Source organism: Sciurus vulgaris (genome assembly GCF_902686455.1).
Source record: "Sciurus vulgaris genome assembly, chromosome: 2".
Lineage (NCBI taxonomy): Eukaryota > Metazoa > Chordata > Mammalia > Rodentia > Sciuridae > Sciurus > Sciurus vulgaris.
The window spans coordinates 4262472-4278593 of record NC_136462.1 but is presented as its reverse complement, the minus strand read 5'-3'; positions in this window follow the sequence as shown (position 1 = coordinate 4278593).

Here is a 16122-nt window from a genome sequence, read left to right as displayed (position 1 = left end):
GGTGCTGAGAATTGAACCCAGTGCGTCGCACATGCTAGTCAAGCGCTCTACCTACTGAGCCATAACCCAGCCCCTAATGGCACCGCTTATTAACTTAATCTAAAAAGAATAGGTGTTGAGAAATTTAATGTTACATTCTGTTTTGCAAGTTGAAGCTTTAATCACAGAATAAGTGAAGGTGCATGTTATGGGAATCGTACCCCCCAAAGTAGAAGGTCCAACCCCCGCTATGTCCACTCTGCCTTTCAAGGGAAGTGGGGTGATGACGGAGGTAATTAGGTCAAAATGCGGTCATCAGGGCCAGAATGACTGGAGTCCTTTCAAAGCGGGGCAATCCACACACGGCGACGCTGGAGGACCGCCAGGAGGCGGGAGGGAGAGCCGCGAGCAGTGCTTCCCAAGCGCGGAGGGCCAAGGAGGACCTGCACCCCGCGGCCAGCGCGGAAGCGGTCCGCACTGCGGCCCGGGAGCCCCTGGCGCGCCGGAGCCCAGGCTCGGGCAGCGAGCGGACCGCGCGGGCCTCGGGCGCGCTCGGGGTCGCCAGAAACTGGGCTGCACATCGGCGTGCGCCCAGACTTGGCCCCCGCGGCACCGGGTCCGCCTGGTTTCGCTGGGCAAACCGCGATTGCCCGACTACTCGGCGCCAGCCGCTGTCCTCGGAGCTGGCGAACAGAGTGGACGGAGCCCACTGCCTCCCGCCGCCCACGTCCTAGTGGCGGGAGGCCAAACAGGCAGCTCTGGAGAGATGGGCAGGGGAGGCCGCCTCCCCCGCGCGTGCGATTCTGGACAGGGGGTCAGGGAAGGCAGCCTCGCAAGGTGCAAGGTCCGGGGAGGAGCGGCCAGCCAGCGGCGAAGAGCGCGAAAGCCCCGAGGCTGCAGCAGGTGCGGGGCTGCAGCGGCGGGAACCCGGGCAGCCGCTCAGGGGCCGGAGCAGAAAGCAGCGGGCGAGGCGGGTCTCTGGACGGACTCACTCTGGGCGAGGCTTGCCAGGCACAGTACGGTTACTGTTTTCGAACTGTTTTAGTATAAGCATGTCCCAGATATTGCAAACGATGTTTCATGGTTTATGTGAGATTCAGTGGGCTTCCTGCATTTTGATTTGCTAGATCCGTCAAGCCTGGAAGAGCTGGACCGGAAGGAAAGAGAGTTGGAAAGAGAAGTGACTTAATCTGACTTCGTTTTAAAATGGAAAATGTGCTAGGCATGTGCTGGTAATCCAGCTACTCTCGAGACTGAGGTAGGAGTATCGCTTGAGCCCAGGAGTATGAGACCAGCCTGGGCAACACAGCGAGACAGCCCCCCCCCCATCAAAATAAATAAGATGATTTTTAAATTAATACATTTGACTCCTCTAATTATTTTGAGTTTTTGAGTGGAAGCATTCTATTGCAGCTTCACAATTAAAAGAGACCAACACAGAGCTAGTTAGTATTTCCCAACAATAATAGAACATTTGTCACTGAGAACATGGTTTGACTAATCATAAACTAACGGGACCGAACAAGCTGCACTTTCCATGACTATTCATTTTCTGGGGTGGGGGGACCCACAAAAGAAACAAAAGATAAATACTTTTTGGGCTAGTTTGTGTGTGTGTGTGTGTGGTGCTGGGGATTGAACCCAGCAGGCAGGCACTCTACCAACTGCACCCTATCCCCAGCCCTTGGGCTAGTATTTTTATGGAGGGGTGGGGGTGGGGAACTACAAAAGGTCATTTTTGGCTTGGTTCTGTGGCACCATCTAGGACACATGGAGGATGTGGTCCTGACTCACACTAATGAACCTCGGTTATGGGGGAATCAAGGACATACATAAACTCGTGTTATCCAGCGAGCCAGAGAAACTCCATTCATTGGCAAGATGGATTCAGATTTTACTTGAATTGCTGAACTTCTGGGTTGGCACCTATTTATGGAGCAGCACTATGCCAGATGGCCGTGAGCTCTGGGAGTGCAGCTATAAGCCAAGTAGACAGGATGCAGCTCTCACGGGGAGAGCTTTACCACCACTGGGCCCCACTGAGTCCTTGTGTGGAACACAAGGGTCACAGACTTCAGGAAACTGACCCAGCCTCCCACCATGGCTCAGGTAGGTCAGCATGGCACATGAGTTTCTCTGTTGTTGGTCACATCTGTTTTTGCTAAGCCCATACTAGGGGCAGGGCACTGCCAAACTTGGTGAGTATGTGCCAACCGATTGGCTGCTTTTCTAACGCCAGTCCTCTAGACTTTCTTTAGGAGGAGTGAACTATGGAACATCCTTTCAATAAGGTCTGTAGATCAGTTGGAGTTTGGTTCTTCTTTCAACAGGGAGGACAGTGGGCAGCAGTGGCTGTCTGTTGGAGAAGTCAGAGCAGAGGAATGGACATGTGAACCTGGCTCCCTTCCTGCCCTCTGGGAGCTGACTAGGCCACAGCAGCAGCCCAGGGGAGGCTCCTCAGCAACCAGAAACCCCAGGACACACGTGCCACGAGTGGACAAGGTGGAGTCCTCTTCCCACCCCCCTCCCCACCCTCTTTCCCCCCTGGTATACAGACCCTATCCCTTTGCTACCCCTTTGGAGTGGTACTGTTAGTTGCCCACTCAGCGCTATTTCAACCTTGTACCTTGTGCCATGTGATGTATTCCATTAACAAGAGAGCAAATTGGAGGCTGGGGATATAGCTCATTTGGTAGAGTGCTTGCCTCGCGTGCACAAGACAATCCACAGCACAAAAAAAAAAAAAAAAAGAAACGAGAGCAAATTGAAAACATTTTTTCCAGCATTAAAAAGAAAAGAAACTGGGCAAGGTGGCACATGCCTGTAATCCCAGTGGCTTGGAGGCTGAGGCAGGAGGATCAAGAGTTTAAAGGTGGGCTGGAGTTGTGCCTGTGTGAGGGCCATATAAATAAATAAAATAAAAAATCCATTGACAACTAAAAGAGTATTAAAACAAAAAAAATTTTTTAAAGGTCAAAGTCAGCCTAAGCAACTCAGAGTCTCTAAATAAAATACAAAAAATACAAAATAAATAAAAAAATAAAATAAAATAAAATACATAAAAGGGCTGGGGAGTGGCTAAGTGGTTAAGCACCCCTGGGTTCAATTTCAATTCCTGGTACCAAAAATAGGGGGGTGGGGAGGAAAGCATGCTGTACTTTATCTACTCAGTGAAACCCTATACTGTAGAACTCCCCCACCTCCCCAGGACTGGAGATGGAACCCAGGGCCTCACACAGGTTAGGCAAGTGCTCAGCATTCTCAACAGGAACTATATAAAATGACATTTGCCCTGTAATGCCAGCTCCTCGGAAGGCTGAGGCCGGAGGACTGCCAGTTCAAGGCTAGCCTGGGCAATTTAGCAAGACCCTGTCTCAAAAGACGAACTCTGGAGGAAGGAAGCCAAGACCCCAGAGGCTACCGTTCGATGGACGGCGGGGCGTTCGATGGCTCTTTTGTCCTTCATCGGGCTTCCGTACGTTCTGAATTCCAGCTAACGAATTCGCGGAAGCTTCGTACCCGGAGTTTCCTGGCGAGCATTCTCAGATAACGAAAATAGCATCGAAATGGACCGTTCGGAAAGCTTACTCCCAGGCCAAGGCTCCGACTTCTTCCCCACGGAAGCCTGGCTTGGCCGTAGGAAGCCGGCTCCGCAGCACCAGGCCTGGGTTTCTCCCTCCCGCGGCTGGGGCCGGCGCGGAGCGGGAGCGCAGCCGCCTCGGGCTCCGCCGGGGAGTCGGGCTGTCAGGCGCCAGCGCGCTGCCAAGCCTTCTAGGCGTCAGGGCAGGATCCTGGTGCGGGTGGCCGGTTAGCTCAGTTGGTTAGAGCGTGGTGCTAATAACGCCAAGGTCGCGGGTTCGATCCCCGTACGGGCCAGGAGTGCTCCCACTGGCTTGGGGACACTTTCCGCAACAGTTTTTCTAAATGAGTGTCTTTGGAGGCTCCATTTTATTTTTGAGGCATACCGTGCAACATGAATCGTTCCGGACTCAAGTCACCCGTGCTGCCCGTGCAGGCCGGGCCGCCTGCAGCCTCCGTTTTAGGACATCGCTGGTTAGGCCTTCACACCTGTGGGTTCCAGGGAACGTGGGCCTCCCCGACCTTTCCCAGGGTCCAGCGCGTCTGGAGGTGCCACGGAGGCAGATGTTCTCTGACGGCTCCGCCTAATGGCCTAGTGGCCTAGTGGTCCCTGCGCAGGGACCGCGGTTTCACCGAGTCCTGGGGTTGCAGACGCAGGTCTGCAGGAACGCACGCCGAGGTTTAGGGCATGTGACCGCCGCGCGGCCCAGCCAGGTGCAAAGCAGTACGGAGAGACCGGAGAGACCGAATCTCAATCCGCAGGGCAGCCCGAGGGTGCATCTCTCACTGGAGCCCCAAATCTCAGGGCATGGCCCTGTGTTTAGTTAGGGTCAATGCCACCTCACATCAGGACTTTTTCCAAAACATCTCCAGTGAAAATATCTCCACCATCATTCATTCTTTTCTCAAATGTGTGTGAACCTCTGAACTAAACAAGGCTCAAGTTCACAGACCAAAGGCTAAAATTAAGCCCAGGGTGTAGTCAAAGGGATGGATGTAGTAAATACTAGCAGATGGGACTGTTATTATTCAATAGCCCTGGGCTGTTGTTATAAAGAGTTGGTTAGAAGAACCTGGGGCTGCTGACACCTAGAATACCTGCGCACACCAAGGAATCTATGTGCAGGGTGCTGGATTAGGCCAGGGACACAGCATGGAGTGAAGTCCAGCACTGAGACCAGATCTAGTTTTGAACTCCTTATTTAACCTCACATGCTCCTCATTTTCTGTCATAGGCAAAGTATGTTTTCTTTCTTGTGAGTCTGGTAATCAGCAAGAAGGCCTTGGGGCTGCTAACCCCTCCAGCCTGTCCTTTGTGTAATATGTCAGGAGCTTTAGGTGGGCAAACTAATCAGTGACAAGAATAATCCAAGGAGCTGAGCCTGGTGGGTGCCCACCTGTAACCCAGCAGTGGGAGGCTGAGGCAGGAGGATCGAGAGTTCAAAGCCAGCCTCAGCAACTTAAGGAGGCCCTAAAAAACTCAGTGAGACCGTCTCTAAATAAAATATAAAAAGGGGACCTGGGATGTGGCTCCATGGTTAAGTGTGTTTGAGTTCAATCCCTGGAACAAAAATAAATAAATAAATAAATAAGAATAACCCAAGGAGACAATGTTTGTTCTTGAGATTTGCAGAACCAAAAAGTATCTCCTGAGTAGGTAATGAAGATTGCCGGGGACCAGCCCAAGCAGCAGAGTCCAGGGGTCCTTGATGGCCTGAAATATAAAAGCCCCGAGTGATTAGACGGCGCAGCGTCGGCGATGGACAGCAACCACACAGACTCAGGTCAATGTTAGGTTGCTGACAAGTTTATTGAATTCTTCTTACAGTTTATATACCCTTACACTTTTCACTAAAAATATTTATGACTTCATATGAAGAAGAAAGTTCTTAGAAGTTTATCAATAGATAACAGAAGTTAGGTCTGCACAGTTAGCCAATTAGCGCCATCTGGCACATTCATCTTACTCGACATTTCCCCACAATGAACTATCCTTGACTCGAAACTTACAAAAGCAAGTTGATGTATACCACTTGTTTTTCTTTGAAGTTTAACTTCTATTTGATCTCTTACCGCTAAGATTAATTATAACTTCTAGTAATTTGTTATTAATTTTTCATGACTATAATTACATGTCTATGCTATGTTAAATCATATTATACTATTAAGAACCAAGTTATTATCTTCAAAGTAAAAAATCTTCATCTAAAAGAACTAAAACTTTTCTTTTGAACTAAATATAATGTATTTCTGTGGGAGGCTCATTACTTTGTAGAAGAAACCAGATGTAATAAATATGTTGATCACTGAAGCTAAGAGAATCACTTATATGTAACTAGATGTCTGGGAATCTTGTAAAAGTTAACAAAAACATCACAAGACATATTGCTTCAGAATGTCCACCATTCCCTATAGGAATATTAGTGCTTTGTGTAAACAAATGAACTTTATTTTACTGGAATTGAGTTGACTCATATGAACTGTTTGTGTTCCCATCATCCTTCAACCGAAGAACTTTATTAAACATGATTAATCCGCGTAATATTGTGAGTTCTGGTGAAAAACAAAAAAGGAAGAGAGATTAACACTCTGAGGAAGGGGCTCCAGCTTTACTCAACTTACGACGAGTCCTTGCTATCGTCTTCCAGGGAAGGCCTTGGCAGCACCCAACTTATGACGAGTCCTTGCTATCATCCTCCAGAGGAAGATTACCAACCTCTGGCATGGGTCTTTATGCGCCAGGCACACTTCCCTGGCATGAGTTTTATGTGCTAGGCGCCCCCGCAGTTCCCCCTTTTTTGTTTTGAAGATCAAAAAGACCTTTTTGAATTTGAAGGCCCTTAAAAACCTTTGTTAAGAGTCGAAGGATAACTGGAAGACAAAAAATTAACATAAAGATACAAAATCCAATTAGAGCAAATTGTAAAATAGTGTTAAAAAGGGTACTATTAGTAATAGTTTTTTTAATATTATTAAAAATATCCATTGGAAGGTTGGCATCTGGAGCAATAGCGAGGTGTGCTTGGCTTATATCCTTTATTTTATGTTGTAAATCTAAAATATCCGGAGCTAAGTTAGTATTATTCCAAATTCCTTTAAGATGATTTTGAACCTCAGACCAACGAGTAGTATTATCAGCTTCTAAAGGGGTAACACAAATCCATTTGTAATTAGCATGACATCTAGTGGTCATTCTAGTTTGAATACTTCGAATTTTATTTCCCATAAAAAGAACTGCTTCTTCAAGAGCATTAATTCTAATTTCTAATTTTTTGTCTATCTGTTCTTGAGCAGCTAAAGCTACAGAAACATTATGGGAAAGATCATTAACATGAGAAGCAGTGTGAATTTCCTGTACTAAAGCAGTAGTTGAAACTGCTAAAGCTGTAATAACACTAATTAAGGCTGTAATTCCTAAAATAAGGGTTGCCACAAAACGTTTTGGCCTCATTAATTCATTTAGTTTCTTTAAAAGTTCAGTTCCCGGATCATCATACCAAGTTTCCTTTAAAGTTACAGGCAGAATAACATAAGAGGGTTGATGTACAATAAAAAACACCTTTAAATCCTTATTAAGAGTAGAGTTAATACAATTAGTTAATACACAGTCCTTACATTGTATATTATAAGCATTATCATTTTTTGTAACGTTAACATTTTGAATGGAACCCATTAAAATAGCATGTGGAGCATTAATACAAGCCCTAATATTATAAGATTTAATTTTAGTAGTTTCCGGTCTATTTAGTTTTACCACATCAGTAGCAGCAAGTAACCTATATAAATCTGAAAAATAAGAATGTTTACCATGTATAAGAATAGACTGAAAAATTGGAGTTACCCAGCCAGGAGTGAACCACCTGTGTAAAGGTTCTCCAAATCCTAACTCTTTTGACCCAGAAAGAGTAAATTTTCCATCTGCATTTTGATTCTCCTCAAGTATATACGGTTTATAATCATGCCAAGGGGAAGATACAGAAAAATCTTTAATAATAGTTTGTGAACCTCTAGGATTGAATACCATTGCTGTTTGTGAAAATCCACATGTAATCCACTTTGGAAAATCGGTATTAATATCCATAGTATTCCAATGAATATCTGGATGTTGATTTTCTGGTTCACATTTCTTAAAAATTTCTGGGAGACTTTCATTTACATATGTTTCATTGTAATTATTATAGCCTATAGAAATCATTTCCAAGGTCCAAACATACCTTTTAACTGGATCTAGTTTTGGAGAATCAGTTACATAAGTCCTGTGACTAAGAGGAAGGCATCCTAATGGCAAATGAACATTATCTGAGGAAAAACATAAAGGAGTTTCCTCGGTTAAGCCATGAAAATATACTGTATCTGTAAGTTTGTGTGGAATAAAAGAATCAGATAAGCCACCATGAGTTCTGGATGGCTAGTAAATATTTTAATATTGGACCTACTCCAAGAGCTTGGATGAAGCAATGGAGGATTAGGAAAATAGGTCCAGTAAGCCTTGTCTGAGCCTGAATGAGCTTCCAGGGTTTGTATAGGCATTACCTGAGAAGTAAGCAATGCAAGCAGAGCCAGAAAAACCAATTCAGGTGTCTTAGCTTTGCCAGAATTAGTCACCATGCGGTCAGCCTCGGAAGTCAGACGTTTCAGCTGTCCCCAGGTTGGAAATGGAGAATAGCGAGTGGAGTATGCTTGAGCAAGATTTAACTTATTCATCCTGCGAGATAAAATATCATCCGGTGTCGAGTTGGTCGGGTGAGACATCCAATAATTCTTCTTCTTCTCCGAGTATCTTCTTTTGATTGGTCCCATTGATGTGTCTGATTAGTCTGTCAGGTACCCACAAGGGTGTGTTAGCATCCTGTGGAAACACACAAGCATAGCCCCGGCCGGATGTCAAGAGGACATCAGGTCCTTTCCATTGTCCTGTAAGTAAGTCTTTCCATTTGACCATAACAATTGGATTGGGACTTTGTTGTTCCCAATGTCTCATCATAGAAGTTATTCCTTGTTTATCAGCATTTAAATGATTAAGAACAAAAAGAGCATGTTGTAGAATATGATGAGGGGAAGAATATTTTAATTCCCCCTCTTTAAGTTTATTAATTTGTTGCTTTAGACGTTGATGACTCCTTTCTACAATAGCTTGTCCTTGAGGATTATATGGAATACCTGTAGAATGGCTAATATTAAAACGTGAACAAAAATCTTTAAATGCTTTTGAGGTATAAGCTGGAGCATTGTCAGTTTTAATCTTTTTAGGCATGCCTAACATAGCAAAACATAGGAATAAATGTTGAATGACATCTTTATAAGCTTCTCCTGTCCGAGCGGAAGCTACAATAACATGAGAAAAGGTATCAACCGTAACATGTACAAATGACAATTTCCCAAATTCTATGATATGAGTAACATCCATTTGCCATAAAACGTTAGGGAGTAAGCCTCTTGGATTAACCCCCAACTGTGGAGAAGAGAAATATTGAGGACAAACATGACAAGAACGAACAATCTGTCTAGCTTCTTCCCTGGAAATATGAAACTGCTTTTGTAGAGCAGAAGCATTTTGATGATGATTCTTATGTGAAAGAATGGCTTCTTCTTTAACTGTTAAAATAAAAGGTTTAGTCAATAAGTCAGCTTGAGCATTCCCTTCAGCTAAAGGTCTGGGTAATTTAGAATGTCCTCGAATATGACCTATAAAAAAAGGTAAATGTCTTTCTTGAATTAATTTTTGTAAGAGAGAAAGTTTAGGCGCTATAGTTGAGGAATCTGAAATGGATGCAGTTTCGATAACAGGAAACAATTTCACAATGTAAAGTGAATCAGTATAAAGATTAAATGATTGACTAACATTATTAAAAGCATAAATAACTGCTTCTAATTCAGCTCTCTGTGCTGAAGTCTCTGTTGTCCATTGAACAATGGGTTGAGTGCCAATTAAAGTTACAGCCTTGCCATTTGAGGATCCATCTGTAAAAATTGTAATAGCATTAGATAAAGGGAAAGAAGAGGTCCATTTTGGAAAAATAATGTTAGTTTCCTGTAAAAAATGTAAAATAGGATCATTTGGTAAATGAAAAGAAATCTTTCCCAGAAAATTACAGAAAGCTACAGTCCAATTGTCATCAATTTGCATTAAATGCTCAAATTGCTCCCTAGTATAAGGAATAATAATTTCATGCATTTCCTGAGCAAATAATTCTTTACTTCTTTGTCTAGCTTTAAGTACTAATAAAGCAACCATAGTAGGATAAGCGAGAAGAATCTTCTTTCCAGTAACGGGTAAATGAATCCATTCAATAGGATCATTTTGCCACAAACATCCAGTTGGAGTATGCTTAGTTTTTAAAACAATAAAATACCATGGTAAGGCATAATTAATTTGTTGTAAATAATGATGAGAAATGGCCTGTTCAACAACACGTAAAGCCTCTTTTGCTTGATCAGTTAAAGTCCTAGGGGAAGTTGGGTCAGAATCTCCTTTTAGTATTTCAAACAATGGCTTTAGATCCCCTGTAGACAATTTTAAATAAGGTCTGATCCAATTAATATCTCCTAGAAGTTTTTGAAAATCATTTAAAGTTTGTAATTTATCTTGTCTAATTTGTAATTTTTGAGACATAATCTTATCAGTTTTAATTGTTCTTCCCAAATAATTAAATGGAGGTTCATGTTGAATTTTTTCAGGGGCGACTACAAGACCCCAAGTTTGTAAGGTTGTAATAACAGTCTCTAAAATCTGTTTTAAAATATCCATAAGGGGATGAGCAAGTAAAATATCATCCATATAATGAATCATATAACAATCTGGGTAGGCTTCTCGACAAGTTATCAGGGCTTGATCTACAAACTTCTGACATAAAGTTGGACTATTTTTCATTCCTTGAGGCAATACTTTCCAATGATATCTTTGATAAGGTCTTTGTAAATTAGGAGAAGGCAGACTAAAAGCAAATCTCCATTTATCCTGTTGGAATAGTAAAAAAGCAATCTTGTAAATCAATGACAATAATATGATATCCTTTAGGAACAGCTACTGGAGATGGGAGACCAGGCTGTAATGCTCCCATAGTTTCCATAGTATTATTAACAGCTCTGAGATCCTGCAAAATCTCCATTTTCCTGATTTCTTTTTTATAACAAAAATAGGAGTATTCCAAGGACTAGTGGAAGGTTCTATGTGTCCCAGAGCAAGTTGTTCTTTAACTAACTGAGTAGCTGCAGCTAATTTTTCTTTAGACAGGGGCCACTGTTCCACCCACACTGGAATGTTGTTTTTCCAGATTATCGGGTCAGCCTGCCTGGTAACAGAGGCCCCCAGGAAAAAGGCGAGTCTGATTCATCAGTCAGTGTGATATTTAACTGTTCCATTAAGTCTCTACCCCACAACGTAAAAGGGAGGGAGGGAACCACATATGGCTGAAAAGTCCCTGCTTTATTTTTATCTTCCGATTCCCAATGAAGTATCTCTGCACTTTTAGCTACGTTAGATGCAAGTCCCAAGCCCACTAGCGTAGATGGTGATTTAGTAGTCGGCCACGAAGGAGGCCAGTCATGAGCTGCAATGCAGGTAACATCAGCTCCAGTATCTAACAGTCCTTTAAACTTTTTACCATTGACTTTAATAACTTTCATAGGTCTTTGTTCTGATATTTTTTGAATCCAAGCTACTGTGTTGGTAGAGCCAAAGCCATCAGTTCTCTGTCCTTGTAAAACTGGATCAGGCAACCTTAAATGTGGTAATAACAACAATTGAGCTATTCTCTGTTGAGGAAAAATCTGAATTGTTTTTGTAGGAGGAGAAACCATGATTTTGATCTCTCCTTGATAATCAGAATCTACAACACCAGGGATAACTTGTAGTCCCACTTTTGCCATGGAGCTACGTCCAATAATGAGGCCCATATGTCCCTCTGGTAGGGGGCCATAAACCCCTGTAGGTATTAAAGTCACTTCAGATTCAGATGTTAAAAGTAAATGTTTAGAGGAAGGCAAGTCTAATCCTGCACTTCCTGGAGTCCCTCTGGCCAAGTCATTGACTGTTGTTTTACAAAAGGGTTGGTAGTCCCCCAATTGTTTTTTGGGCCCTGGGGAGGGCCCCATGATCCGTTTTTTGGCTGAAAGTTTCCTGAAGACATTAAGGGAGTAGTTTCCTGAGTAAGTCCAGCAGAAGTAAGTATAGATCCATTTTTATGAAATCTGGAACGGCACTCCCGAGCCCAATGAAAGCCTTTTTGGCATTTAGGACAGACACTTTTAGGAGGCCCCGCACTAGTCATAGGCCTATTTTGTGGCTGAGAATTGATATTAGACGGCCGAGAGGGACATTCCCTGCTAAAATGTCCTAGCTGACCACAAGAAAAACAATTTCCTGGAGTGCGAGAAGATTTTGGCCGATTTCCCAGAGCATTTTGGGGCTTTCCCTGATTAAGATCCTTTAAATATTGAGTATAGGTTTTTCCTTGTAAAGCTGCTGCCATGACCATTCCTTGAATATGAGCTGGACTTGTGTCCATGCAAGTTTTAATATAATCTGATAATGTCCCTGTCCTTCTGATAGGCCTCAAAAGAGCCTGACAAGTAGGATTAGCATTCTCAAATGCTAGTTGTTTTAACAATATCTCTGCAGCTTCAGAATTAGTAGTAATCTTAGAAATATTTTCTTCTAATTTAGCCAAAAAATCTTCATAAGGTTCCATACTTCCTTGTTTAATATTACTTAAGAAAGAAGTTTTAGTATTTGGAGACGGAAGGCGCCTCCAGGCAGCTACTGCCAATTTGGAGACTTCTTCTAATACTTTTCTGGGTAACTTGATTTGTTCAGCTGGGGAAGCCCAATCATCTGTCCCTAACACTTGTCCTAATAGTATCCTATTTCTATCCCTAAGACCTTTAGCCAATTGGGACTGTAAAGTCATTTTTGCCTGTTTTTTATATTCTGTTTTCCATAGCAAATAATGTCCTGGAGTTAGGCAAGAACGAGCAGTTTGCTGCCAATCAAAAGGTGTAAGCCACTGAGAGCCAATGTTTTCCACTAATTGGAGAGCATAAGAAGATGTCGGTCCTAGATCTTTTACTGCTGTTCTCAATTCCTTAATTATCTTAAAGGATAAAGGCTCCCACTGAGGTTCTCCTTCTTCATCAATAGCCCAAACTATTGGGCAGCAGAGGCTAAGATCTCCAGCCTTCTGGGCCTCTGCTACGGCTCCTAAAAATCCTACCTTAGCTACTGAACCTCGTTTAGAGGATCCCAACCTCCGAGCAACAGGAGCTACAAGAGGGGGATAATCCTCATTACGATACCTATAGGCAGTTTCCTCCAAATCTTCCTGGTCTGAAGGTGATAACTGATCAGGACCATCACCTTCCTGAGCCTCTTCATTTTCTTCCTCACTACTACTTTCATTTTCACCCTGTACTACCTGATTAGCTTCAGCTGAAACTGCCAGAATCTGATCATCTGCCAGTTCCTGATCACTAGAGGGAGGGGAAAGTAGCTTTCGTTTTAGCTGTTCTGCTGGCGATTTTGAGTCAAAACAGTCCCTGAACAAACCCCAAAGGGTAAAGGCATCTTTAGGCACTCTGTCATTTCCATATAACTTATGATAATTCTGCATATCAAGGCCTACCTGTTTCCAAGTTTTAAGGTCAAGAGCACCCCTGTCTGGAAACCAGGGGGAACATTCCTGTATAAACTGAAAGAAATGACGTAACTGTGAAGAACTTACTGTAACACCTCTCCTTTTTAGTAAATGCTTAGATATATCAAGAAATAATGTTCTTTCCTTTGATGCTGTGTTACCCATTATTACCAATCCCTGCCCTTCCTTTCTCAGTCTTTGTTACTGAGGGGACCGCGGCTCCCCGGGCAGTATCCTAGCTGCCGACCGCCTGAAAAAGAAAAGAAAAGAATAAAACACTTACCAATCAAGTCCCTGTTCGGGCGCCAAATTGCCGGGGACCAGCCCAAGCAGCAGAGTCCAGGGGTCCTTGATGGCCTGAAATATAAAAGCCCCGAGTGATTAGACGGCGCAGCGTCGGCGATGGACAGCAACCACACAGACTCAGGTCAATGTTAGGTTGCTGACAAGTTTATTGAATTCTTCTTACAGTTTATATACCCTTACACTTTTCACTAAAAATATTTATGACTTCATATGAAGAAGAAAGTTCTTAGAAGTTTATCAATAGATAACAGAAGTTAGGTCTGCACAGTTAGCCAATTAGCGCCATCTGGCACATTCATCTTACTCGACATTTCCCCACAATGAACTATCCTTGACTCGAAACTTACAAAAGCAAGTTGATGTATACCACTTGTTTTTCTTTGAAGTTTAACTTCTATTTGATCTCTTACCGCTAAGATTAATTATAACTTCTAGTAATTTGTTATTAATTTTTCATGACTATAATTACATGTCTATGCTATGTTAAATCATATTATACTATTAAGAACCAAGTTATTATCTTCAAAGTAAAAAATCTTCATCTAAAAGAACTAAAACTTTTCTTTTGAACTAAATATAATGTATTTCTGTGGGAGGCTCATTACTTTGTAGAAGAAACCAGATGTAATAAATATGTTGATCACTGAAGCTAAGAGAATCACTTATATGTAACTAGATGTCTGGGAATCTTGTAAAAGTTAACAAAAACATCACAAGACATATTGCTTCAGAATGTCCACCATTCCCTATAGGAATATTAGTGCTTTGTGTAAACAAATGAACTTTATTTTACTGGAATTGAGTTGACTCATATGAACTGTTTGTGTTCCCATCATCCTTCAACCGAAGAACTTTATTAAACATGATTAATCCGCGTAATATTGTGAGTTCTGGTGAAAAACAAAAAAGGAAGAGAGATTAACACTCTGAGGAAGGGGCTCCAGCTTTACTCAACTTACGACGAGTCCTTGCTATCGTCTTCCAGGGAAGGCCTTGGCAGCACCCAACTTATGACGAGTCCTTGCTATCATCCTCCAGAGGAAGATTACCAACCTCTGGCATGGGTCTTTATGCGCCAGGCACACTTCCCTGGCATGAGTTTTATGTGCTAGGCGCCCCCGCAGAAGATCAAATGTGTGTGTCATTTGTCCACAAACCTCCACCTACTAGAAGGTGCCTGCCAGTCTGTGACCACCCATCTCCTACACAAGCTGCTCCAACATCAGCCTCTGGGGAAGACAGCCTTTTAGGCTTTTGGTAGTAAAGTTCTCTACCACCACCTTGCCTCTTTTTTATTTTTATTTATTCTAATTGGTTATACAGGACAGAAGGCATTTTGACACACTTTACACAAAGGGAGCATAATTTCTTATTCCTCTGGAGGGACATGGTGCTGAGTCACACCAGTAGTGTAATCATACATGTCTGTCTTATTCTACCGTCCTTCCCATCCCACCACCCCACCCGTCTGCTCAGTCCCCTCTGCATAATCCAAAGTTCCTTCATTCTTCCCTACCCGCCCCCCACTATGGATCAGCATCTGCTTATCAAAGAAAACATTTGGCCTTTGGTTTTTTGGGATTGGCTTATTTCACTTAGCATGATATTCTCTACTTCCATCCATTTACCTGCAAATGCCAGTATTTCATTCTTCTTCAAGGCTGAGCAGTATTCCATTGTGTTCATGTACCATATTTTCTTTGTCCATTCATCTGTTGAAGGGCACCTAGATTGGTTCCATAGTTTAGCTATTGCGAATTGAGCTGCTAAAACATTGATGTGGCTGAATCACTGTCATATGCTGATTAAGTCCTTTGGGTATATGCTGAGGGGTGGGATAGCTGGGTCAAATGGTGATTCCATTTGTAGTTTTCTGAGGAATCTTCATACTGCTTTCCATAGTGGTTGCACCAATCTGCAGTCCCACCAGCAATGGATGAGTGTACCTTTTCCCCACATCCTTGCCAACACTATTACTTGTATTCTTGATAAAAGCCATTCCACCTTGCCTCTTGACAAGATGTAGTGGGACTGGAAAACTAAGCCTGTGTGCTAACAGGGGTAGATGTGGATTGCTGCCCTCAGTGCACACCTTCCAAACTTGAAGGGGTTCAAAATATACCACTGTGACATAAAAATTATTTTGAAAAGGTAGTTGAGTACCAGTAATCTCTCATCTATCTAAAAGCAGAGCCTCCCGGAAGAACTTGAAAGAGCTCAACTGTCAAATCTTCTTCTGGGGAGCAAACCAGGGAAAGACAGACTCCTATCCTACCACTGGAGGGAAGCCGCACCACACCCAAGCAGACATGCCCACAAAGCAACCAGAGCGCTTCCCTGTTCTCTAAGGATTCACTTACATCTCTGAAGTGCCCTTCTCCCCTCCCCTATTAAGGTAGTTAGTAAAACTCTAACCCCCTCCTTAGTCAGATTTTCCCATGTACTCTTTTATTACCTTGATAAAAATAACCATTAATTTTTGTCTTTTATCAGTTTAATCCGTGTTTTTTTTTTTTTTTTTTCAGTTTAACTCAAAGTCCCCCATTCAAGGAAAGTTTTTTTTTTTTTTTTTTTTCCCTCCCTGACAGGTTCAAAAAGATGATAAAATTGGGCATCATGTTCTAAA